This window comes from Ambystoma mexicanum, chromosome 5q, assembly GCF_040938575.1.
Source record: "Ambystoma mexicanum isolate Mex_15411 chromosome 5q, UKY_AmexF1_1, whole genome shotgun sequence".
NCBI classification, from domain to species: Eukaryota; Metazoa; Chordata; class Amphibia; order Caudata; family Ambystomatidae; genus Ambystoma; species Ambystoma mexicanum.
In genome coordinates this window covers 937,752,133-937,776,597 of record NC_090933.1, presented here as the reverse complement: position 1 = coordinate 937,776,597, position 24,465 = coordinate 937,752,133, and positions in this window count along the sequence as shown.

Here is a 24,465-nt window from a genome sequence, read left to right as displayed (position 1 = left end):
TAGGCCACCAGCCACATTTAGTAGCCAAACGCTGTCAACCCAAGAAGTCTAAGAACAAGTACAGTATAAATAGTGAGAAGGTAATTGCTCCCACTAGTTTATCTTTAAGCACACTTGAAATTAATCAAAAATCCTTTTGATTGTAGTCTAGCGTGATACCAATGTATCCGTATTGCACTGCATTGGAAGATGCTCTGTGCAATTATAAAAAGTTACCCAAAATAGGTAACAAGTCAAAAGACTAAGGGAAACACTGTTTCCCAGTACTGACAGTTGGAAGGACTAGTCAGTTTCCCCATAACAAGTGAGCACAAGGCCAGTGGAGTGAAACTGAAGGCTTCACTTCACTGCAAAATGTCTGGACACAGAGCAAAAACAAAAGTAATATGTTCGGGGGTCCAAAAAATATGGAAGAAAAGTTGCTCCAAGAGGAAAACTTTCCTATAAAAAGGCATCATTTCATCCCTGCCTGAGGAAGCGGTGAAATACCACTGAAGCTCACAAATAATTAAATAGTGACTTTGGCAACTCAATTAAGGTATCAACTTGTTGTATTCTTTTGGATCAACACTATATTCCACCCTTGGCTAGCATGGGTTAGCCAGTCAGATAGCAAACTGACATATATAGACTATAAATGGTAAACTCTGCAGAGTGCAGGTGCTGGCAACATAGTTAAGCATATCAGGTTTAATATTATCTGAGAATATGAAATCTGAAGAAGACTGCTAGAGGTTAAATGTGTCAAAGTGTTATTTTGGATGGAATAAATAATATAATTCCTAATATGAAATTGGGAGAGAACATTTATTAAGCACATGTACTGTCTCAACTCCTGCAGTGTGCTGCTCTGGAAAGCTACTAACCTTCGTGTTCTTGGATATTATAGGGCAGCGGTCACCGTCCTTTAATTAAGGTGAGTTGGACTCCCATATGAAATCCCAAAAAATGAATGGCTAATAACTTTTGACTCATGTGACAGATTTGGCCGGAATACTGGAGGAAATTAGGGACGGGCAGGCACCCCAAGAAAGTTCAGTTAAAAGATAAAAAAGTTATTAAGAAAATAACAAAAAACACAAAGTTGCAGCCTAGTCCCCATTCTTTTTCCCACGCATAAAAAATGTCAATAGTTGCTCCCCTGCACAGCCAAACCGCTGGACGGATTTGGACCAGGTATGAAACAACTTGACTCATGAGCCATGTGTGGTTTGTGGTTATTGCGTCAAGTAGTTATTTTAATATTTAATGGAAAAGGGGGTGCCCCCTTCTCCGAAATAGATAGCTATATCTCAGGTACATCTCCAAGAAACCGAGTGTTTATTGATGAAACAGCAGCCATCTAATTTTATTTCTTGATGTGAGAGATGGGCACGGCTGCAGCTGAGGATATCAGAAAATGAAAAGCAGAATAAAAGTAATTTGCAGGTCAAAAACATGCAAATACCAACAGGCTTGTGGAGGGGGTCAAGGGACTGAGTTTGCAACATAAAACTTTTCTGTAACCTCAGCTATCGGACAGAATAGCTGCATATAGCTGGCATCCCCTAGCAAACTGCATCACAGAAGCACTGTGTGTTGTTGGGGGAATGGGAGAGGGCGGGAGCGGTGAAGAAGCCATCTGGGGAGAGCGGGAGCTGGCACATATGATGGGGGTACTTGGTGAGGGCTTGAGGGGGAAAAACATTATTGTTTTTCAGCTGTCTGTAGTCCATACACTGGAAATAGGCATCTGGGACACCCATCCATGCAGTATCCGGGATTGACCCTGCTTAGCTTCAAAGCAGGGAAGGTACCTGCCCCCACAGGCCATGTTGCCTAATAAATGAGCACAAGTTACAAAACCACTTAACCACTTAGAGTAACATGCACGGATGGGAGACCTGGATGCCTAGTTTAGCACGGACTACTGATAGGCACACTCTCTCTCTCCTACCCATTCTCTGACTGTGGCTACCATCTACCGGCCTCCTGGTCAAATCACCTCATTTCTCTCTGAGTGGGCGGTCCTCTCATCCTCCCTCCTGGCCTCTACCACTCAACTCCTCCTTGATGATCTCAATATCCATTTAGACTCTCCTTGTTCCTCCTCTGTACTCTTCAGTGACCTCTGCGACTCACTGTCCATCCTCCCCTCTGGCCCGACTCACTCTGCAGGGCACACACTAGATGTCTTGATCTCCTCTGACCTCTCCCAATCCATCCCTCTGACCACTCCCCTCTCCTAGAGCGATCACTCCCTCCTCTCCTCTCATCTCTCCCTCTCTCTCTTCCCCCCAAGTCAGGCCTACCACCACACTGAAACCCACCTTCTCTGACATCCGGCCCATGAAGCGTTTGTCAGTTGAGGTTTTTCACCGCCACCTTTTCTCCCCCCCCTCCACCTCTGGCTGTCTCACATCCTGACACAGCACTGTCTCTGCTCTACTCTTCAACTTCTGATACTCTTGATGCTCTTGCCCCTGTCATGAGGATCCGTTTGAAGTCCAAAGCCAAGTGCAATTCCTGGCATGACTCCGACCTATCCACACTTAAACGTAAGTGTAAGGCGGCTGAGAGGAAATGGAGGGCTCCTTGTTCATCCTCTGACAAACTGGCCTGTCGCCTGCTCCAAAGGCAATACCCACTCTCTGTCCTCACCAAAAAGAGAGTCCACATTCAAGCTTGTGTCTCTGCGGCATCTAACAACTCTTTAAAATCTGCAAGGAGCTGGAGAACCCTGCTGCAGTCTCTACCCCTCCTGTTGCCTCCCAGGTTCTTTGCAATGTCCTTGCCTCTCACTTTATCTCAAAAACCCAGGACATCCTGTCCACCCTCTCCACTTCTCCCCCTCCTCTCCCCTCTCCGTCTGTGCTTGCTGACCCTCCTTCAGCCACACCCGCACCCTCCTTCACATCCTTTCCTCTTTTCTCCCCCGATGAGGTCGCTAGATAAGTCCGATCTATGAAAGCCTTGTCAAAAAAGTTTAATCCCTGTTCCTCTAAAACCATCAAGGACCACATTGACACCCTCGCTCCGGTCCTTGCTGATTTTTGCAACCACTCCTTTGCCTCCTCTCTACCTGTGGTGTTCCCCAGGGGTCTAACCTCTCGCCCTGGCTTTTCAACCAATACCTGGCAACTCTCGCCCACTGCATTGCCATTTTCTGTTCGAATTTCCAGTGCTACGCTGATGACACTCAACTGATTTTCAGGCTGCCCTCGGCCACCTCCTCTCCCTCTCTCATCTCTGATTGCCTAACTGCCATTCAAGATTGGTGTGCCGCCAATGATCTTTGTCTAAATGCCAGCAAAATGGAGATGTAGAGGAGGAGCCAAGTACCCTCACTCCACCTACATTACCTGAGAAGTATGAACCAAAGTATGTGACGTATAATACACCAGTCAGAAAGCAAGAAGAAGAGAACATGGGAAGTGAAGTACCCGTTAAGGAGACCATACCTACGTCCAAGACAATACGATGGCCATTTGAATGTGATTCCTGATGAAGTAAATAAACTGAATGACAGGATGAATGGTGACATCATACGAAACCACTCCATATAGAAAATAACCAGACCAGAAGGGCAGACGATTCATGAAGAACAAAGAAGAACTAAGGAAAAGTGACATCCTGGGATCAAGATAAAGAGACATATGCCATAAACATGATGAAGATACATAGTTTAAACGTGTACAGATGCAATGAAATGCAAGCAGCAAAGCAATCATGAAGCTAGCCAAATGCTTATAGTAAATAGATCGTGGCAAGCACCGGCATATACATATATACCACGTGGCTAAATTTGGATTGACTAAAGAGTGAATGTTCCACTACTTATATAGCAGTCTTGAGCAATGAGGAAGGCCTCCATTCAGTGTCGCAGTTACAATAGCAATTGAACTAAACAGAATATATTTCTGCTAAGGATTTGGATGAGCCAAGAGAGCCAGGGTTTTATCAGAACAAGAACTGGCTGACATTAGATACAATTAATGTGAAAGAACAGAAGCTCCTGTTCAAGAATATCAAGTGAAAACAAAAGATGTCAGAGAACTATTAAAGAATAAAATCAAATACACAAAAAGGCTCAAATCGTGGTGTCCAGTCACATGATGGAAGAAAATTGGACGCATGAGGAGATCACACCTACACACGGAAGCCAGACAGTACCCATACTCCTTAAAAAATCCACAGAACAGTACAGACTCAAGGCCAACTTCAAACACTAACTGACACTGAACCATTGAGGTGATGATGGAGTGTACTTTTAATTGGTGGGAAGCTGGTATCAAGAAAAGCTCACCCATACCTGGTTGTTCAGTCTGCATGCTGCTCACGTAGGTGGAAATTTATTGATGGGGGTTAGAAGCTAACCAATTGTAAAGGACCATGTAGTTGGGGGGTCCTATAGTTTTGCAGCCAATGGGACGTCGTATATGTAGTGACGTTCATAGTGGCCATTTTAAAGGGAGGGCTTAGTTGCCCCACTTGACATTAAGTATCCAATTATTTCTCTTTGTTTCTCTATACAGATATAACACCTGGGCTTAGTTATTCACTTAGACCCAATCCTGCTTCCCGATAGGTTTTAGAAGTTTGCCACGTAGGATGGCGTTTGTAATGACGCAGGTCAACATGTCAGCTGTGACCAATTTTAGGTTTAAGAACCTAGCTTTTTAATGAAATAATTGAGAGTTCAGTATCGAGCGATTGTGGATGTTCGTTGTACTCCCTGTTTTAGTTACTTGCATTAAAACAGACAAACTATTTGTGTCATCTGAATTATTGATGTTTGATTAAAATCTGCATCCCCATCCATCGCAAGGGTATTGCTACTCATCTTAGGGGGCTGGAAGTCGCCAGTTCACTTGGTAGCAGAGATTGATGGTTAGATAAGATACCATCGGCCATCGACATAAGTAACTTTAGGGTCTCTGCAATATCGCACAACCTTTGCCATTCGGCTGACAGGACCTGAAGCTCCGCATAGATCGTGGTTAGAATATGACAAAACCTTGCAAGGAGGGTGTAACGGGACCCCTATTTTAATATAAGAACTATTCCCACATCTACACGAAGCAGATCGGAAAGCAGCTCAAAGAGGCGGTAATAAAGGCAGTGATCCCGAGGGTCCAAAGACGAAAACATTCGAACGGTGAGTGAATAAGACCAGCGAGAGTGGCAAAAGGGATGCATGCATAGTAAATAACGGAGAGTAATGGAGGGAGGCGGGATAAAATATAGTGCAAGAGTAAGAGAGTAAAATATATGTATATGGGAAAGATATTGACTTGAGTGTTGCCAAGTAATAAATGAGGAAAATAGTCGGGCGGTGTAGCCACACTATGAGGATACACCCTGTTCCTAGACTTTAAAGAGTGCTAGCAATTCAGAGCCCCCTTTATGAGAGACATTTAGAAGACGAGATAAGCTTAAAGACTTTCTTAAGGGAATTGGCTTAAGTTCCAATTGGAACATAAATTTAGAGGGTAAGACGAGTCCTAAAGAAAGTATCGTAAGGTGCACGTACATGAGGCCGGCCAAGCCTACCTGTTTTGTTTTATGTGGTTGAAAAGTGTGATGATGTCAGAGTCGAAAAAAGAAATGTTTTAAGTGTTAGGGAAATGTGAAGTTAAGACGCGAAATGTGACGGGATTGGAGCATGCGACGATTGATGTTTGCTCATAATTATATGTTGATTGAAAAACAAAATTGAAAACTGTAACTAAAGCATAAGTGAAGTGGAAATAAAAAGAGAAGTACAACTTTAAAATTGAAGAAGTTACGCCTATAGTGCATCTTTGCAAACAGCTACCAAAGCACAAGCTTAAACTCAAACAGTACAGTGCAGAATTGGTTAAAGGGACTGCAGACAAAATGTTTCTGCCATGGCCCCAAGGCGGGTCATTATCGAGAACAGTTCTACAGCATATGATGACATATTTGCATGCCACGTATATAGGAAAAAAGTTAGAAAAGCGGCTAGCGAGTCTAGAGCTTTGGATAATGTATGAACAGGAGAAGGAGGAGGAACCTCCTTTAGATTGGATACTCAATATATGCAAAGAGGGAGTGAAGAGCCTTATGCTCCGCCCACCCTGTCTCAAACAAAAGACGAGATTAAGAAAGACGAAGGGTTATACCCATTAAGAGAACTTAAAGCAGCAACGGGATATAGTAATCCGTCATTAGTCACCTACGCAAAGTAGTGACGAGGGCCCAGAGAAAGACACTGAGAAAGATATCACCTCCAAAGTCCCGAGGGAGAAGGAGAGATGCGATAAGGAGAGAAGTGATCAAGCAAGCACATCTCTAGACATAAGGAGAGAAGTAAAGAGATGGAAGGGAGATGAGGATAAAACTGATGCAATAGCGCTCATACAGAACGAATGGTTGGCAAGTCAGATTTGACTTAAACTTAATGGTAAAGGCATCAAAGATGTAAGACAAAAGGGAGACCAAGACGAACAAGATAGAAAAGACAAAGAAAGGGAGGAACGATTGAGAGATGAAGGAGCGAGAAGAAAAGATAGACAAAGACGAGAACAGTTATATCAGGTTTAGCAAACAAAAAAACAAGAGAGAGCAGAAGAACAAAGAAAGTGTGATAATTAGAGAAGAACAGTCGATGAAAAGGATAGGTTAAAAGAGAAACGAATAGAAGCTGATGAACAGGAAATGGTAAGAGAGAAAAGAATACAAAGGCGAGGGATGAGGAAACGTGAAGGGCATATGAACGAAGGGATATGAAAAAGAAAGAGATAGAATAAGAGAAGAGGCAAGAAAGCGCAGAGAAGTCGATGATGACATGTAACGCAAAAAGAGACAGAGAGCACGCGATCTTGAATTTTTGGAAAGGGAAGTAAGAGATCCCAATCCACAGGTATTCTGGGAAGACATAGAGGAATTATTTCCCAAGTCTGAGCCATTTCCAGGCACGTCTAGAGTAAATCTAGAAGACTAATTTGACTCACAAAGCATTGGGGAAAATATCGATAATATATATCACAGAATGCAAGCCCAGAAAGAAGCACAAAGGAAGGGAAAAAATGATCGTCTTGAGAGTACTCAGTTGTATGACACGGCGGAAGCCTCCTGTAGTACGAGAAAGAAGGAGCTGTCTTTAGACAGGCTAACATTAAATAGATATGATGAAAGGAATTGCACGAGTTGGGCACAAGAAGTATCAGATGAAGAAAAGGAAACCCACTCGAGGGAGGTTAGGAGTTTTATATGTGAGTTAGAAGAACATCCGCCTTTGGATAAAGAAGTAATATTGTCGGATTTAAAATTACCTATGTCTAAGGCATCAGAGCCACTGACACAGTCAGACCGACATAAGGGGCAACCCCATGGTCAGAGGGGGGAGTACCCGCCCTATGTAAGCAGACTAAGGTCATTGCCAAGTAGACAGCGATGTGGAAATATCACTCCAACAGTAGATAGACAAATGATGAGAGATGAGAATGAGTTTGGAGCATCGCAGTTCCCCTTGTTAGAAAAGGGAGGACCCAGGCCACAGTTTATACCATGGCCACAGATGGACAGAGAAAATTTAAAATGTAAACTCCCGAATTTAACTTCTGGCGCTGGAAAATGGATACATGAGTTAGAAAAAATGAAGGGAGGGAATACATTAGCAATTCAGGATATTAAAGTTGTTATAATCGCCATACTTGGTGAAAGAGCTGATGACGTATGGACACGGGCAGGTTACCCTGGTGTGACTACAGTCAACACCGTGCATGATGGAGCGCTGTTTAATAACTGTAGAGCAGCGATTTGGAAATTGCTTTGAGTGCTATATCCAGAGACGTCCGATATGGGAGCTATAATGACAAGAAAAATGAAAGAGGGAGAGGATCCGTTGCTTTATATTCAAAGTTTCCAAGACGCATGGGCGCTTGAAACACGTGAGGCTTGGGGGAAGTCTATACCTGTATTTTATGACATATTATGCCAAGGGCTGCCAGAGCAGCTGCAGAAATAGCTCAAGAAATTATTGGGGATAGAAGCAAAACCATTGTTGGAAATTCATTTAACCATTGCACATTACTGCAGACTCCTGCAGGATAAGAATCGCGAAAAGGTTGATGCACGTAAAGGTGAAGAAGCAAAGTTAGTTCAGAAAAAGTTATCCAAGTATGCCATTGAAGGGGCAATGTTAACAGCTGGTAAATAACCAAAGACAGTTTGATCAAACAAATAATGGATATGCTCCAAGAGGAAGGGGATATCGACGGATAGGTTGGCAAGGTGATCAAGGGTATTGGCAGAATAATCAGGGAGGTTTCAGAATGGGTCATAAGGGTTTCAGCATATGCAAAATGGTAATCAAAACATGCAGAATGGGCAGATGGGAAGATAACTGCTTTTATGTTGGATATGTGGAATGACAGGGCACATAGCTCATATGTGTAGGAGCCAAGGGATGGTACAGAATGCTCAGTTTTCATGACAGGGAATGCCAAATCCACCTGCATATTCACAGCAGAGCAGAAATGGAGTTGCACAAGATCAAACAGTGTAACAGCAAGCGCTGAGAGTACAGCAAGACTTTCAACCACAGCAAGTAACAGGTAATCAACCGCAAGGACAATCGCAGCAATCTCCTATGCAACTTCTGCAGAACACAAACACAGAGCAACATATGACACATAGAATAGGAGGTGTCACTGTTGATGGAGAAATCCATTCACAAGTGATGCTGTACCCGCAATAGGACAGCTCACTGGGATACCTGATGTGTTCAGTCCTATCTATTATGCCAAATCCTCGTGAGGAGCCAAGGATACACGTAATTATAGGTGGCAAAGCTTACTTCTTCTTAGTGGACACGGGTGCAACACGCTCGAGTATACGTGAGGGCACAGTTTTAATGTCTGGCGATGCAATGAATACTCAGGGCTTTACCGCAATATATTAGGATGAGATTTAATGACAAAAAGAATATAACCATTTCGTTTACAGATGATAATATAGTATGCTCAACATCGGGAATGCATTATTTAAACGTGTGCGAAATTATCAGGGCATACACAGGACAAATAGAGCCTAGAGCAATACCGCTTGAACCCGAGGTGTTCCATTATGGAATACGCATTCTGTTAACATGGCTGCCAGAAATAGTAGGCAGAACCATGAGAATACCAGATGAGTTTCTCTTTAGATACCTATGAACGAAGATGAGGCAGCTATAGTTCGAGGAAATATGGCTTTGCTTGATGTAACTGATGATAAGGGTAGACGATCGAGCACAATAATTGCCATTGAGGAAGGCTGCAGAGTGACTGACATCACTGATGAAGATTTGTTTGGAAATTATAGATCTGACGATTTTGTGATATTTGAAATGTGCATTACTTATTTGGTCAAAGCGATTAAGAGAGAGATCCCGCAGAGAATGATGCTAGCAAAAAGCGTCCTGAATATTTTGATGAAGATATGGCACAAGTGCCAATTTCATTATGGACCACTGGCCCCTATGACGTAGGCCTACTGAAAGGGGCTTGGGAAGTGAAGATTATATTGAAACCAGGAGTTATTTTACCTCGAGCACTCAATATCCAATTTCTCGAGAGGCAGATGAGGGAATTTTCAAGACAATTTCTGCCATGATGGACCAAAGTATTTTAGTGATGTCTGAGTCACTGTGTAATACGTCAGTTTATCTTATTAAAAAATCAAAGGGGTGGGTATTGGAGACTAATTCAAGATTTAAGCCCAATAAACAAGATTCCCTCTAGTCCCTAACCTGTCCACGGTTCTATGTAATATACCCGTTGATGCACAATATTTTACAGTAATTGACTTGAAAAATGCAGTTTTCTCAATCCCATTGCACAAAGACTCACACGATTTCACATCAATCACCTTTAGACAAATGCGATTAAAAAGCACGAGGCTGCCCCAGGGGTACTGTGAGTCCTCCAGATGGACTTGAGCAATATCGCATTAGAGAGCATTGTGTTGCAATACGTAGATGACATATTAGTTTGCAGCACCACAGAGGAAGAGTGCAGATGCGAATCTGTTCAGCTAATGATTATACTTGCTGACAAAGGCTATAAGGTTGACAAGGAAAAGTTACAATATTGTCAACCAGAAGTGTTGCACATGGGTCAATTGATTTCACATGAGGGGAGACGGTCACCCCAGAAAGAGCTGAGGCCATTTTAAAAACAGCTAACCCACACACGATAAAACAGATGTAGAGTTTTTGGGGCTATGTAATTATGTCAGAGCATGGGTCTTTGACTATAGCTCATACACTAGGCCGCTCTTACAGGCCTTAAAGAAAGCACAGGCAATGCAAGAGAAAATCGTGTGGACTGAGGCAATGGAAGAAGGGTTTGACGAATTTAAAAAAGCCATTTGCATGGCTCCAGATTTAGGGATTCCCAATTATGCAGAGGAATTCTTTTTATTCTCCCACACAGATGGTATTTTTATGACAGCAGTACTCACACAGAGAACTACATTGGGGTACAATCCTCTTGCATATACAGTGCAATTTTGGACCCAGTAATGAGAGGTCATTTTCCATGCGAACAAAGTTTAGCAGCCGCCGCGTTCGCCATAGAGAAGGCTACAAATATAGTGATGGGATGCTCCATGACATTATTAGTTGAACATGCATTATTGCAATCTTAGAGAAACCGAAAGGCACGTTGACTACTCAAAGGGCTTCTGCCTACAAGGTAATCATATCGACTCCAACGATTAAAATAGTCTGATGTAATATATTGAATCCAGCCATGTTTATAGCTGAGCCTATTAACGAAGGAGAACCAATCCACGATTGTGCAAACTATGAAGAGTTCTGTAATGAGCTCCCTAGAGTAAAGGAGAATGCTCTTGCAGGGGGAGAGATTGTCTTCATTGCCGGGTCTTCAAGGATTGATCAAAATGATGGCCAAAGACATACAGGTGCCGCAGTAGTAAAACATTTGGCAAATGGAGAATTTCGAGTGCTCGTAAGTACTCGATTGTGATCTCATTATTCAGCGTAAGCTGCAGAATTATTGGCATTGATACTCACAGTCGAGAATCACACAGACCAGGAAGTAAAAGTGTACAGCGACTCAGCCTATGTGACATCGATGGTACATGCAGGATTAGCACACTAGAAAAGGAGGGGCTACCTCTGAGCGGATGGCACACCGGTGCAGCACGTAGCATTATTGGACAGGCTTATTAAGGCACTTCAACTCCCAGTGGGCATAGCAGTCGTTAAATGCACAGCTCACACGAAAGGGACAGATTTTATCTCGTGTGGCAATCAAGCCGCAGATGCTGAAGCCAAGCGCATAGCAAATACAAATACAGAAATGATGAATGTTCAAACCATTGATGTAAATGATAGAATGACTGTAATGACAAGTGTGGATGAAGGATACAATCATATGCCTAAAACACAGATAGTATGATAGGTATGATAGGTCATTTATAACGTGCTTAATACCCAGAGGTTTCTAAGCGCGGACCGGGGACCTAACCAGTGTTTGTCATGACCCGGCGAAATTGCCCTTTCTGGACCTCATGGTCATTGTCACGAAGGGCTTGTACTCCGTGTTCCTCCCAACATGGCCGTACCAAGCTCCGTGCTACGCACTAGCTTTCACGTCATGGCACATACTATAAATTGGTCACGCCCCTGCGGGTCCGCGTGTCTCAACGCTATCTTCGGTAGTGACCCGATGTGTGTTTACTCTCTACATTGGTTTCCTTTGATCCTCTTACTTCCTTCCTTGCCTTTTATCCTGTTGCTGGATTTCCCCCCCTACTTACTCGTTCATCGCTATCCTGGATACCCTGGAACCACAAACTTCCCGGAACTCTGAACGCGTCCTGCAACCTGACGAGGCTCGGGCGAGCCTATTCAAGACCTGAACCATCCACAGGGAGAGTCCTGCGGCCGTACAAGCGAGATCCCGATCACAGGTGAGACGGGGGAGATTTACGACAGTTTGAGACGCCAAACGATCAATACGGATTCTACCATGGAGAATGCTATCCAAGACCTGATGCGCAGAATGCAAGAACTTTCCACAGAGATGCAGAATTTAAAAGCCGAGAATGCGGCGCTAAGACAGCTTGTCTTGTCACGTGACTCCGCGAACAAGGACAGCGTATTATTGGGAGGAGTGGTTGATAAATACGATGGTTCAACAAAGAACTTACGTGGATTCCTGGATTCTTGTTTGGTACATTTTACCTTCAAGCCCTACTATTTCTCAACTCCTAGGGCTAAGGTGGGCTTCATAATAACGCATCTTTCCGGTAATGCCCTTACATAGGCCACTCCTTTACTCAATTCAGGGGATGCTCTCCTGGATGATTATGAAGGGTTCATCGCGGAACTCAAGACCATGTTCGAACGACCAGAGCTGGTTCACGGTGCTCAAGAGAAGTTACTTGACTTCCAACAAGGATCCCAAGACATGTTGACCTATGTTACCAGATTCAAACAGCTAGCCAAAGAGGCGGACTGGCCCCTGGAAGCCAGTTTTACCTTGTTTCGCAGAGGTCTAAATGAAGAGATCAAGGACGAGTTAGCCAGGGTGGCACGTCCTAGTTCATTCCAGGCCCTCCTGGACTTGTCTATGCAAATAGACTTCAGAATCCAAGAAAGAAAGGCCGAAAAGAAAAAGAATAAAGTCTCAATTCAAAGAAACTCCCCAGAGAATACTACAAGGACAGAATCTGCCAAGAATCCAAGCACTGATTCTGAACCCATGCAACTTGGAGCCTTTCGTGGACCAATTTCCCCACAGGAAAGGTTAAGAAGGATACACACAGGCTTATGCATGTATTGTGCCTCAGATAAACATCTAGTTAAAGAGTGTCCTCTGGCTCCTCCCCGACGCTCGGGAAACGGCAGCTCCCGATCCTAAATGGAGCAAGGTTTCGGGAGAGCGATGTTTGCTCCAAATCAATTCCATCCTTGAACTCTCCTGGACAAAACAAATTGGTGATATTACAGGCCTTTTTATCGCCATCCAAGGATAAGGTCTACCCCATACTGGCCTTGGTGGATTGCGGAGCAATGGGAGTCTTCATTGATCAAGATTGGGTCAGAAGTCATAACATTCCATATGAAGCAAGAAGTTTTTCACATCCAGTGGAAGCAATTGACTGAAGACCTCTTTCCTCAGGACCCATAAGTCTGCAAACAAGGGAGATCCATCTTTCCATAAATCATCATCAAGAAAGAATTGTGTTTGACATTATAAAATCAGCCCATTACCCCTTGGTTCTGGGCATGCCCTGGTTACAAAGGCACAATCCATATATTAACTGGACGGCCGGATCCTTATTCCTGGGCTCGGAGTTCTGTATGAACCATTGTTTAAACCTGGATACCTCAGTCACAGCTCCTATAAGTCTACCAAGGTGTCCAGAGACGCCACTCATGGTTTCCAATATCGTACACATTCCAGAGATCTATCAAGGGTATGCTGACGTATTCTCTACTGCCATTGTTCAGGCCTTACCTCCACATAGACCCGAAGACTGTGCCATAGATACTGAACCCTTAGCAGTGATTCCCTTTGGCAGGATATTTATCGTTTCAGAACCCGAAAAGAGAGCCCTCCGGGAATACCTAGACACTAATCTTGACAACGGCAACATAAGACCTTCAAAATCACCAGCTGGTGCTTCAATGTTCTTCGTTCCAAAAAAGGATACCAAAGAGCTTAGACCTTGCCAGGACTATCGGGGCCTAAATCAATACACCCTGAAAGACAGATACCCACTACCCCTGATCTCGGATATCCTTGAAGCTGTGAGAGGTGCAGTGATATTCACGAAACTGGATCTCCGAGGAGCTTAACATTTGATCCGTATCCGGGAAGGAGACGAATGGAATACAGCCTTTAGAACACCCTTTGGTCACTTTGAATACCTAGTCATGCCCTTTGGTCTGACTAATGCTCCCGCAGTCTTCCAGCGTTTTATGGATAGGGTGTTCTCTGACATGTTATTTCTCAATGTTATCGTCTACTTGGATGACATATTGATCTTCTCCAAGGACTCCTTGAAACATGAAGAACATGTAAAAGCAGTACTTCAACGTCTCTGTGAAAATCAACTCTTAGCCAAACCAGAAAAATGTTTGTTTCATGTTACATCAGTTCACTATCTGGGATTTGTCCTTAGCTCAGAAGGAATTAGTATGTACCCTTCAAAGGTGAAGGCCATACTGGCTTGGCCCGCCCCAACATCTGTTAAGCAAATACAATCCTTCCTGGGGCTTGCCAACTTCTACCGGAAATTCATTCCCACCTTTTCCGAGATTGTTCAACCCATTGTTAATCTTCTGAAGAAAGACGTTCCATTTAACTGGTCTATACCACAAGACAAGGCATTCCAACGCTTGAAAGAAGAATTCACTCAGGCCCCCATCCTGGCCCAACCTGACATAAATCGTCCTTTTCTAGGTGAAACTGATGCCTCCAATTACGCCATAGGAGCAGTTTTAAAACAAGAATCCGATGATAAGTTGGAACATCCCATTGTTTATCTCTCACGCACCCTGACCACCAGCGAGACTCACTACTCAGTTCTGGAGAAGGAGTTATTGGCTATTCGTCATGCCTTCACTGAATGGAGACATCTACTCCTGGGTGCTAAATATCCAGTTCAAGTCCGTACTGATCATCGAAATCTTCAGGTCCTACAATCCATGGAGTGCAGGAACAGTAGACAAGCTTGATGGGCCTACTTCTTTGCTCAATATCAATTTCAAATTTCGCATGTTCCTGGATCGCAAAACTTGATTGCCGATGCCCTTTCTCGGCGTCCCGACTACGTTCCCTTGGAGGATAAGATCTATCCTAAAATGTTTCCACCCACAATCTTTGTAGCTCAAGCGATCAATCTCCTGGAAGAAATCAGAGTACAGACTCAATTATCTGAACTCTGGAAGGACATATCGAAGAAAAATCCCTGGCGTCTAACAATCAAGAAAGGATATTTATTCAAGAACAATTCAGTGGTCATTCCGACAAAAGAACTTCAATAGAAGGTAATGAATCTATGCCATGATACTCTTCACTCCAGCCATCGAGGAGTAACCAACACCTTCCGTCTTATACAAAGACAGTTCTGGTGGCCAGGGATGAAGTCCAGTGTAGTTCAATACATCAAGACCTGTGCTATTTGTAGTCAGAACAAATACGATAATCAGAGGCCGGCGGGTCTGCTTCTACAACCTACGTTGCCAACCAGACCCTGGGAAGTTATTGCCACTGACTTCATTGTTGAATTACCACCTTCCCGAGGATATACAACCATCATGGTAACCATTGACTTGTTCACTCATCTAGCTCATTTTACACCATTGTATAAACTACCATCTTCCTCAGAACTTGCTGGAATTTTCCTGGAACATATTTTTCATCTTCATGGCCTTCCTTCCAAGATTATTTCGGATCGGGGACCTCAGTATATTTCACAATTCTGGAAACATCACTGTCGTGTTCTAGGAATCCAACGTGCCCTTTCTTCAGGCTATCATCCACAAACCAATGGGGCAACGGAACGAGTAAATCAAACCCTGGAACAATATCTTCGTTGTTTTGCCACCAAGGTTCAAGACGATTGGTCTCTCCTTATACCTTTAGCCGAATTCTCCTAAAATAACTCAGATCATTCAGCTCTCAAGATCAGCCCTTTCTATTGCAGTCAAGGTTATCACCCGTCTGTTTTACCATCAGTTCTTCCAGAATCTACTCCGGTACCTACCCTTGACTCTTGGATTCAGACGCTGATCGACTTACAAAGAGAGGCCAAGGATCAGTTAGAACAGGCCCAGACTCGAACCAAAAGATATGCGGACTCTAAGAGAAGACCATCACCTTCCTATTCAGTTGGCGATCAAGTCTGGCTAGCCTCGAAACTGTTACCTCGACATCTACGACCAAACAAATTAGCTCCTCGCTATTATGGTCCATTTTCTATAAAGGAGATCATCAATCCTGTCTCCTTCCGACTTAAGCTCCCGGATTCCTGGAAGAAGATACATCCAGTCTTCCATACTTCCCTGTTGAAACCCTACGTTAGTTCTACTCGAAAACCCTTCAAACCCACACCTGTTGTTGTGGACGACCAGTTGGATTATGAGGTGTCCAGGATATGTGATTCCAGGTATAGGAGGGGTCGACTACAATATCTGGTCGAGTGGAAAGGCTACCCCCCTAGCGAGAGAACATGGGAACCAGTTTCTAATTTAAAGACCCCTCGTTTGCTCAGAAGATTCCATCTTATTCACCCAGGCAAGCCTGGAGGAACCAGTCTTCGGAGGGGGCATGCTGTCATGACCCGGCGAAATTGCCCTTTCTGGACCTCATGGTCATTGTCACAAAGGGCTTGTACTCCTTGTTCCTCCCAACATGGCCGTACCAAGCTCCGCGACACACACTAGCTTTCAAGTCATGGCACGTACTATAAATTGGTCACGCCCCTGCGGGTCCGCGCGTCTCAACGCTATCTTCGGTAGTGACCTGATGTGTGTTTACTCTCTACATTGGTTTCCTTTGATCCTCTTACTTCCTTCCTTGCCTTTCATCCTGTTGCTGGATTTCCCCCCCTACTTACTCGTTCATCGCTATCCTGGATACCCTGGAACCACGAACTTCCCAGAACTCTGAACGCGTCCTGCAACCTGACGAGGCTCGGGCGAGCTTATTCAAGACCCGAACAATCCACAGGAAGAGTCCTGCGGCCGAACAAGGGAGATCCCGATCACAGGTGAGACGGGGGGAGATTTACGACAGTGTTGCTCCATGTCGTCTATCTTCCAAGGCAAGCACGTTGCCGCTGAGCTCCAAAGGGAGGCACTGCAAGAAGAAATGAAATTACGGAAGCGAAGAGGGTGTTATTTAAACCCCTCTGAAGCATTGTGGTGACAAGAAAGCACTGGTAAACCAGTGATGCCTATAGCCTTATTAAGGGTAGCGCTAGAACAATTACACTACCCAGCACATAAAACTAGGGAGAATCTTGCTCTAACCATTGCTGAGGATTAGTTCATACCAAACCTAATGGAACCTGTTGCATTTTTCATGGTAAATCGTATTATCTGCCAGCAGTTCACGGCTGGGCATACACTGTGCATAGTGAGGGGGGACATCCCAAGACCCAATGGCTCTTTTCAGCACTTGCATATCGACTATGTCGACATGATGCAAGTTTGTAATGGATATAGATACCTATTAGTTGTAGTATGTCCTTACTCAAGATGTTTAGAGGCAGGTCCATGTATGCACCCAGACTCTACCTGTGCAGCCAAGTTCTTAACAAAGTTTTCGAGCAGATCACCTCGCTGCTTGGAATAAAACACAAGTTTTCTTTGGCTTATCATCCACAAGGAAATGGTATCTGTGAAAAGCTCAACGGCCTGTTAAAAGAAAGAATAGCTAAATTGATGCTCATTTAGGAAAAAGGGTGTTGCACTGCCTACCACTGGCATTGTGTGCATAGAGGAACCAACCAGGTTCTGACCACCATCTTGCACCGCACAAGATTGTGACAGGCAGAAGAATGAGAACGCCTTTAATGCCTCCATCCCAAGTTAGAAGTGATGCTCAGCCAACGTCAGAAGTGTTAGGACTTGAATTTCAAAATTACTTGAACTGTTTAATGTCTAATTTTCTATGATTTCAGGACAGTTGCAGAGATGAGGGTGTAAAGCAGTACAGAACACAGAAGGAGATGCTTCAACAATCTAAACTCCCGAATTTCGATGTCCAAGAATCTACCCAGGAGATAAGATCCTGATTCGTAATCACACAAGGAAAAAGTGGGACGAGCCCCGCTTTCACAGTCCTTTCATTGTCGAGGACATCACACCATCTGCTGTCAAAGTGCAGGGTAGGCAAACTTGGATCTTCCTGGGCAACACAAAAATCTATGCCAGAGAGACACCTCTACTTGCACCCCACCGCGAAGAAGCTACAAATATCAGGGAAGAACCACAGCACGTGCAGACGAGATCCATGACGAGGAAGAAGGACGCATAGCCGACAAGTATAAAGCTTGAAGTACTTTTAGTGGACTGTGGCTTAATTTGGACAATGCCTTTTTCAGCTATAAATAAAAGGGTAAAAGGACACATTTGAACACTCTGTGCATCCTAGTTGCAGAGTAAAAGAAGATCTGCATTTGTGAAAGCCACAGTAGGTTATTGACTTTGGACTGAGGCACGTTTAAAGCCTTGATAAAAATAAGGATATGGCAAAATTTGATCATGGACACAGCAATTGGAAAAGGATACAGTATCCTGATTCCTTTCACACAGAGCTCCTGGTCAGTATTACTCATGGTTTTACCCAGTGATGACCTTTCTAGGTATATACTTAAGTACTTTGAGTTGGTATTACGTTCGTATCCATTACTGGGGGGGAGAACTTGCCACATTTCAGATTTTCTTGGTAATACTGACAACGAAAAGATTGTTAGAAGATTGCTCATAATCATCACTGAAGAGTTTTTGAAGTTGCCTGAGTTCAGTGAGGAAAACACAAATGCCCCTATCACCCGACGCAGCACATAGACTGGTCAGTGTGGTGTCCTTTCGTTTAATTGAAGATTACCCGCATCTCGACGGAAGACACACGGATGTGGTGACATTTCATCGAGACCCAAGAAATACTACAAATCTGAATGTGATCCTGGAAAGTATCATAATCCAGGTGGCGATCTATTCTGAAAGAAATCACAGAGCTGTGTAGAAACCTTCCTCCGAGGGACATATCGAGGAAGTGATAAAGCCTAAAACTTTGTTCATGCTGACAGGGAATCTACAATGTCATCTGGTCTGAATCAGATTCAAGGCATCGATTGGGAACTGGTTAATGAAGAAGAATTTATAGACGCTCGCAGAAATCATCTTTTTTCACGATAAAGGAACATTTGCACCGCGACTGGTGAAAAAACTGGTTGCAGAAAGCAGCTAGTTGATCAAGTACGAATACTGCAGAAGAAAACAAGTTTCCAGAAGCAAAGTTTCAAAGAAGCTCCCAAGAAGACAATTATCAATTGAATGATTATCTAGACAGCACAGCACACTTGGGAAGCAACATATGGTACCAACACATGAAATAAGTTGGAAGGACGACGTCAGATGAAGACTGCTTCGTATGTGCGCGCCTGCCATACAGCATGGGGAAGTCAAGGATCTTCATAGCAATTGAAATTGATGTCCAGACAGCTCATTGCCTATCACACATAGCACTTTGCAAAACAAGAGGTCAATTTATGGGAAGTGAGGCTTTTCTTACATGGGCAACTGAAAAGACAGATCCAGATGAAGATGACTTCATACAGGATATATATAGACAAGAAACAGAGCCCATACGAGAAATCATGTGATCAGATATGAGAAACCAGGAGTGAAAGGAGCTGGCATTAGATGGGAAGTGAACAAAAAACTTGATGTCAAAGGGGAATCTGCAGAAGAAGCATGCAGTTGGAAGAACAGAGGGCAAATTCAAATTTGAGGAACAGTGCCATCACCATACAGATGTGAAAAATGAGTGGTGATCTGCAGAGCATGGGTAGTTATTGGCTGTTACCAACCTACTAGTGATATAGTACAGATTGGATGCAAGCCATTATGACCAAATCTTACTAAACTACTGGCATGGGTCAAAGACAGGGGAGGACCATTGCATATAGTACCATTAGAAAGTTCTAAGTTTTGCTTCAGGAACAATGGTACAACAAAAATGGTGGAAAATCAGAACTGTGGACGAATATTCGATGCACCAGGAATGGTGCATGGAACAGCAGTAATCATGGCTCACTATTGGGCTTGTGGATCAAAAGCCTACATCAGACTGCCTAAAGAATGGGGAGGAATTTGCACATTGGTGAATGTCCATGTTCCTGCACTGGTGATTCCTAAGGGTGACCTGAACATTGATAGTTTTCCAAAAGCAGATGCTCATCTAAGAAAGAAGAGATCTGTGGAACCGATAAGTCGAACAAAGAGAGAGAACTACTGCAAAATCAATAGAAGCCTTTGATGCCATCCCATATGAACACAGGCTGTTCAGTCAGACCTCATCAGTGTTCACAATGATCTTTATGCAGAGACTCCAGGTTGGAGCAAATACCAAGTGGTTACAAATCACCAGATGGGAAATGTTGCAGACAGTTAACAAAACTATAAAAGGATTCAATGCAATCAGAGAAGAACTGAGAGCTGTAAGACAAATGGCTCTCCACAACAGATATGTCCTGGACATGATTACAGCCATGGATGGAGGTGTTTGTACCAACATTGGAGAATGATGTTGCACATTTATACCTTCTCATGATGACGAGAAAGGAACTTTGACAGAGGCCATAAACATGCTGATGAAACTCCATGGCCAGATGATAGAAAAAGTAGAAGATATTGCTGATGACAACTGGTTTGGAAATCTCTTCTCATGGGTTCCACAATGGATGGCAGATATGTTCAAATTTCTTGGAGCCTTTCTATTATTAGTGATGCTTGGAAGTTGTGTGATAAAGATAATAATCTCTCAATGCAAGAAAATGGCAAAGAAAGCTATAGGGATGAAGATCATGATCGATGTTGAACCAGGATGGAAGCCTAAAGATTTGACTGATGAAGAAATCAGAGACTTTGCGAAGTCTGGTATCCATGCACCCGAGTGAACGAAGTTCCTGTATCCAAAGGACCACAGAAAATATGTGGGAAGATGGATCTACTGCAGTCCAAATGGACAGTGCAGGCTCATGACATTGAACAAGGATGAGCATGTGAAGTCAGCTGGATGCCTGAAGCGAGTCATAAAAATAAAGGTCCCTAAGAAGCATTTCTTCAGACAAGGATGTCTAGGAGTAGAAGACGATGTGAGAGTGGTCAATAAATCACCCACGGGGGGAGTGTAGAGGAGGAGCCAAGTACCCCAACTCCACCTGCCCCGACTACATTACCTGAGAAGTATGAACCAAAGTATGTGACGTATACTACACCAATCAGAAAGCAAGAAGTCAAGCAACAACTCTGTGCAGTACCCATAAGAATACCTATTCCTAAGAGAATATGGGAAGTGAAGTACCCATTAAGCAAATCATATCTACATCCAGGACAATATGATGGCCATTTGAATGTGATTCCTGATGAAGTAAAGAAACTGAATGACCAGGATGAATGGTGACATCATACGAGACTGAAACAACTCCATATAGAAGATAACCAGACCAGAAAGGCAGACGATTCATGAAGAACAAAGAAGTACTAAGGAAGAAGTACTAAGGATAAGCGACATCTTGCTATCAAGATAAAGAGACATATGCCATAAGCATGATGAATGCTTATAGTAAATAGATTGCGGCAAACGCCAGCATATACATATATACCTCATAGACACACATGGATTAAATAAAGAGTGAATGTTACACTACGTATAAAGCAGTCTTGAGCAACCAGGAAGGCCTCAATTCATTGTTGCAGTTACAAAAGCAATTGAATTAAAACAGAACATATTTCTGCTAAGGAGTTGGATGAGCCAAGAGAGCTAAGGTCTTATCAGAACAAGAACTGGCCAACATTAGATACAATTAATGTGAAAGAACAGAAGCTCCTGTTCAAGAAGGTCAAGTGAAAACAAAAGAAGTCAGAGGACTACTAAAGAATAAAATCAAATACACGGAAAGGCTCAAATCGTTGTGTCCAGTCACGTGATGGAAGAATGTTGGACGCATGAGGAGATCACACCTATGCACAGAAGCCAGACAGTACCCATACTACTTAAAAAAATCCCAGAGAAAAGTACAGACTCAAGGTCAACTTCAAACACTAATTGACACTGAACCATTGAGGTGATGATGGAGTGTACTTTTTTTTGGTGGGAAGCTGGTATCAAGACAAGCTCACCCACACCTGGTTGTTCAGTCTGCATGCTGCTCACATAGGTGGAACGTTATTGATGGGGGTTAGAAGCCAACCAATTGTAGAGGAGCATGTAGTTGGGGGTCCTATAGTTGTGTAGCCAATGGGATGTTGTATATTTAGTGACCTTCATAGTGGCCATTTTAATGGGAGGGCTTAGTTGCACCACCTGACATTAAGTATCCAACTACTTCTCTTCATTACTCTATACAGAGATAACATCTATGCTTAGTTATTCACTTAGACCCAATCCCGCTTCCTGATAGGTTTTAGAAGTTTGCCACGTAGGATGATGTTGGTAATGACGCAGGTCAACACGTCAGCTGTGATCATTTTCGGGTTTAAGAACCCAGCTTTTTAATGAAATAAATGAGAGTTGAGTATCGAGCGATTTCTGATGTTCGTTGTACTCCCCTTTTTAGTAACTTGCATTAAAACCTTTGCCAAGCTATTTGTGTCATCTGAATTATTGATGTTTGATTGAAATCTGCATCCCCATCCATCTGAAGGGTATTGCTATTCATCTTAAAGGGCTGGAAGTCTCCAGTTCACTGATCTTCCTCATCAACAGACTTTCACCATCATTTCCCCTCACTCTCTGGCCGGCCTCCCTTGGCCCTCCTCCTACCCCCACCTGCAAGGCTATGAACCTCGGGGTCATCTTTGACTCCACACTTTCCTTCTCCGCCCACATCTCTGATGTCTCTAGAAAGTCAAACATCCTACTGCACCTCCTCAGAGGTACTCTGCTTTTCCTCTCATTCCCCCATAAACTCATGGTCTCCCATGCTCTGATCCTCTCTAGGTTGGACTATTGTAACAGCCTTTTATAAATCTACCTGTCTCTACTCTCAGCCCTCTGCAACTAATCCAGAACAGGACTGCAAGACTTGTCCGTGGCCTCAAGCACTGGGATTGTATCTCTCCAACTCTGAAATCTCTCCATTGGCTCCCAGTGGATGCAAGGATTAATCAAAACCCTCTGCATTGTCCACAAGGCTTTCTGGGGCCTAGGTCCAAAATACCTTCAGCTATCCCTCTGCAAATACCTCCCTTCTCAAGCTCTTTGCTCCTCTACCTCTAACTCCCTCACGGTCAGTTGTTTTTCAAAGAAACAAGCTGGGGGTAGATCTCTGTCTTCGGCTAGGGCCTCCCTCTGGAACAGCCTCCCTGCCACTCTTAAACTTGAGGAGAACCATCACTGGTTCCGGAAGCACCTCAAGAAATTCCTCCCCTGCTTATCTGTTCTCTCTTGGCACTGTGCACCTGGCCACCTTCGGTCCTCCGGGTCCAGGTACCTGCTTACACTGCCACCCTCCCGCACTGCCTCTGGGCCACCCCTTGCATTGGGGTCTGTATCTGTATGCATACAGCCGCCCCTTTTTTCTTCCTGCACTTATTAGACCTACCCTGTCTGCTGCCTTAAACCCAGCACTTGCCAATTGCTGGCTGCACTACCACTGTTTGTTGCCTTTATTAGTTATTTATTTTTTATGTATCTGTTTCTCCTTTGCTCCGCACTTTTCACTTCTCCCCCCTTCCATGCGCTTTTCCCCTCCCCCTCTCCCATGCACTTGCACATTCTCAATGTCACTCAGCCTAGTAAGATTGTTGTTTTGTTCTCCCCTGTTCCCCTCCCTTGCCTTCTCGCGCTCTGAAACACTTGTGTACGAGCGCGATAGAAATAAAATATCAATATTGTTCATAGCCGCGGATATGGGAAAATATATATAATTTAACGCTACAGTGACATTGAGGTTACGCAATACCCATACCAACCCTGCTTAGCTTCAAAGCAAGGAAGGGGCCAGCCTGCTCAGGCCATGTTGCCAAATAAATGAGCACAAGTTACAAGACCACTTAGAGTAACATGGCTTGAGGGGGCATCCCCTTCCGCGATTTGAAGCTAAACAGGGTCATCCTGGTTACTGCACAGATGGGAGACAGTCCTGGATGAAGTTTATTTTCTTATTTTTAAATATCTCATAACACAATAACAAAAGACACAGCATCTGTATTATTATTTTTTTAAACCGTGTTGCTGTCAGTCCTTGGAAATATTGCACTCTAAAGGTCAAGCCGTCATGAGGCCCACATGAAAAGAGCTTCTATCTCTGGCTAAGGAGCTGCAAATACATGGAGAATTGCAGATCTAGTTTACACGCGTGAGGCAAACTAGAATAACCTTTTGTTTTATTCCCACGTGATCAAGCGGTCGGAGTACTGCAAAAGGTGTTGTCTTTTTACCAGGTTCTTCTTATCTCTCAGCACACTAAGATTAAATATAAGTTGTTGCTTGGACCAAATGTGCTGTGTCTTCTTGTTGCTGTAAGGACACTCAATCCCCAGCTGCTCTGGGAGTGCAGTCCACCTCGAGTACTTTGGTACAAAGATTCTTTGAATATCTGTTTGAAAATATTTGAAGCCATAATACACTTTCAAGTATGTGGGTTGTTTGTATACACAATTGATAGTTTGACAATAGGTAGATAAATGATATGTGTTGCTCACTGATATTTGTTAAATGTAATTGTTAGTCACATTTGACATGAATATATAGAATGTACTCA